General features: G+C 42.4%; 1 pseudogene; it reads left to right on the top strand.

Annotated features, from left to right (window-relative positions):
* The first annotated feature begins 2,417 nt into the window (after positions 1-2,417).
* LOC138434719 (small ribosomal subunit protein eS17-like) lies at positions 2,418-2,829 on the top strand (annotated as a pseudogene).
* Positions 2,830-3,512: the final 683 nt, after the last annotated feature.

The raw sequence follows: 3,512 nt of genomic DNA, 5'->3' as shown, positions 1-3,512 counted from the left end.
CTGAGTCACCAGAGAAGAAATATTTTCATAGCTTCATTCTAAAAGACCTTAATATAAAACATTAGCTAATTTAATTTTTTATTTGGATAATGATCCTTAAAATCAGATACACATCTGTTCTTGGCTATTGGTCATATGTGGTTTTCTTGTTGTTGTTCTTGTTTAGTCACTTAAGTGTCCCAAAACAATTTTTACATCAGTTTTTTTATTGTATCTGTCTCCTTGGCTACTTTGAAGAGTATAAACTATGTGTATCTGAAAATCTGGATTTGAGTCCTTACTCTATTATTCCCTGTGAGACCTGGTGCAAGTGACTTTACTGCTTTAAGGTCTCTGACCTTATCTGTAAACTAGAAGGAATAAAAATTTCTGTTACAGGGAACCACATTCTCTTGGGCTTCCCTGATGGCTCAGTGGTGATGAATCTGCCTGTCAGTAGGTTCAATCCCTGGGTAGGGATGACACTCTGGAGGAGTAAATGGCAACCAACTCCCATATTCTTGCCTGGGAAATCCCATGGTCAAAGGAGCCCAGAGGGCTAGAGTTCATGGGGTTGCAAAAGAATCTAACATGATTTAGCAACTACACAGAAACACATTCCTCTCTCCATAGGTTTCCAAAAAGGTGACATCCACTGGACATGGAATAACAGACTGGTTCCAAATAGGGAAAGGAGTACATCAAGGCTGTTTATTGTCACCCTGCTTATTTAACTTATATGCAGACTACATCATGAGAAATACTGGGCTGGATGAAGCATAAGCTGGAATCAAGATTACTGGGAGAAACATCAATAATCTCAGCTATGCAGATGACAGCACCCTTATGGCAGAAAGTGAAGAACTAAAGAGCCTCTTGATGAAAGTGAAAGAGGAGAGTGAAAAAGTTGGCTTAAAGCTCAACATTCAGAAAACTAAGACCATATGATTCAGTCCTATCACTTCATGCAAAATAGATGGGGAAACAGTGGCTCACTTCATTTTGGGGGGAGCTCCAAAATCACTGCAGATGGTGATTGCAGCCATGAAATTAAAAGACGCTTACTTCTTGGAAGGAAAGTTATGACCAACCTAGACAGCATATTAAAAAGCAGAGACATTACTGTGTCAACAAAGGTCCATCTAGTCAAGGCTATGGTTTTTCCAGTAGTCATGTACATATGTGAGAGTTGGACTATAAAGAAATCTGAGTGCTGAAGAATTGATGCTTTTGAACTGTACTGTTGGAGAAGACTCTTGAGAGTCCCTTGGACACCAAGGAGATCCAACCAGTCCATCCTAAAGGAGATCAGTCCTGAGTGCTCATTGGAAGGACTGATGTTGAAGCTAAAACTCCAATACTTTGGCCACCTAATGCAAAGAATGGACTCATTTGAAAAGACCCTGCTGCTGGGAAAGATTGAGGGCAGGAGGAGAAGGGGATGACAAAGGATGAGATGGTGGATGGCATCACTGACACAGTGGAGATAAGTTTGAGGAACTCCAGGAGCTGGTGATGGACAGGGAGGCCCGGTATTCTACAGTCTATGGGGTTGCAAAGAGTTGGTCATGATGAGTGACTGAACTGAACTGAACTGACATCCATTTTACTTGCTAGAAAGGAACAGTTTTGAAGAAACACCTTGGAAATATCTGTTTCTATGTCCTTTGTGTCATATTTATCTCCCTGATAGATGTTTAAATTTATTAATCTGACTGAAGAGATACAAAGAGTTTGACACCATTGATCACACCCATCTACTGGGAAGGGTTAAGTTATTCAAGTGACTATCCCCATCTGTTGTCTATTATATCTTGTGTGTATAACTAAAGCATTCTCTTCTTGTATTCATACATTAATGCTGTTAATCAGCTCTGAAGATTTTCTTCTAAAAGCAAGTTTGGAAGCCCAAATCAGTCAACATTTAGAATTCAAATGTTCTCTGAGTTAAAAATTATGGGAGATTATTTCATGGAGCTGGCAAGGTATCTTTTCTGAGAATTTACTTGCATGTGGGGAATGTGGTCTAAATTCAGGGGGAAATGTATGCCTGGAGGCCAATTGTATTGTTGCATTACCCAATCTTGCTTTCCAGCTGACAACCTGATATTTTAATCCCCCTCAGATACCTATGTCTGGGCTTCCAGGTGGCTCAGCATTAAATAATTCACCTGTAGTGCAGGAGACGTGGGTTTGATCCCTGGGTGGGGAAGATCCCCTGGAAGAGGGCATAGCAACCCACTTCAGTATTTTTGTTGGAAAAAACCCATGGACAGTAGAGCCTGGCAGGCTATGGTCCATATGGGGTTGCAAAAAATTAGACAAGACTGAAGCACCTAAGCATGCACGCACATACACAGATACCTATGTTTACTCCACAATTGGTTTAGGGCTTAGAAAGGAGGTAGGGTGAGTTCTTGTACCAAGAACCTGCCAATATGGGTCACATTCACACCAAAACCAAGAAGAAGGCAGCCTGGGTCATCACTGAGAAGTACTGTACAAGCTTGGGCAATGAATTCCACACCAGTAAGCGTGTGTGTGAGGAGACTGCCATTATTCCCAACAAGAAGCTCGGCAACAAGATCACAGGCTCTGTCAAACATCTGATGAAGTGGATTCAGAGGGACCCAGTGAGAGGTATCTCCATCAAGCTGCAGGAAGAAGAGCAAGAGAGGAGGGATAATTATGTGCTGAGATCTCAGTCTGGATCAGGAGATCACTGAAGTATTAATAGATCCTGACACTAAGGAAACACTGAAGCTCTTGGACTTTGGCAGTCTGTCCAATCTGCAGGTCACTCAGCCTATCTTTGGGATAAATTTCAAAACACCACATGGAGTTGTTTGAAACTTTCTACAGTGCTGCAATATTTTGAATAAACTTCAGACGCAACAACAACAAAAAGGAGATAGGCTGTAATTACCTAGCATTTACTTATCTCTTTTTTTTTCCCTGAGAAAATCCAACTACTACTTTGAGGAGCTGTTTAAAGAGCAAAATATACATTGTGTTGCATTATCCATAACACACAATTAATGGAGCTACTAGTGCTAATGTAGAGAAGGCAATGGCACCCCACTCCAGTACTCTTGCCTGGAAAATCCCATGGACGGAGGAGCCTGGTAGGCTGCAGTCCATGTGGTCGCTAAGAGTCAGACACGACTGAGCAACTTCACTTTCACTTTTCACTTTCTTGCATTGGAGAAGGAAATGGGAACCCACTCCAGTGTTCTTGCCTGGAGAATTCCAGGGACGGGAGAGCCTGGTGGGCTGCCGTCTGTGGGGTTGCACAGAGTCAGACACGACTGAAGCGACTTAGCAGCAGCAGCAGCAGCAGCAGCAGCAGTGTTAATGTGTGTATGTGTGTGTGTGTGTGTGTGTGTGTGTGTGTGTGTGTGTGTGTGAAATGGCTTTAGTCATGTCCAAGTCTTTGCGACCCTATAGACTGTCACCCACCAGGCTCCTGTGTCTATGGAATTCTCCAGGCAAGAATACTGGAGTGGAATGCCATGTCCTCCTTCATGAGATCT

This window comes from Ovis canadensis, chromosome 2 (genome assembly GCF_042477335.2).
Source record: "Ovis canadensis isolate MfBH-ARS-UI-01 breed Bighorn chromosome 2, ARS-UI_OviCan_v2, whole genome shotgun sequence".
Taxonomy (NCBI): Eukaryota; Metazoa; Chordata; class Mammalia; order Artiodactyla; family Bovidae; genus Ovis; species Ovis canadensis.
Note: the sequence above shows the minus strand (reverse complement) of the source record. Positions and strands in the feature narration are given on the sequence as shown.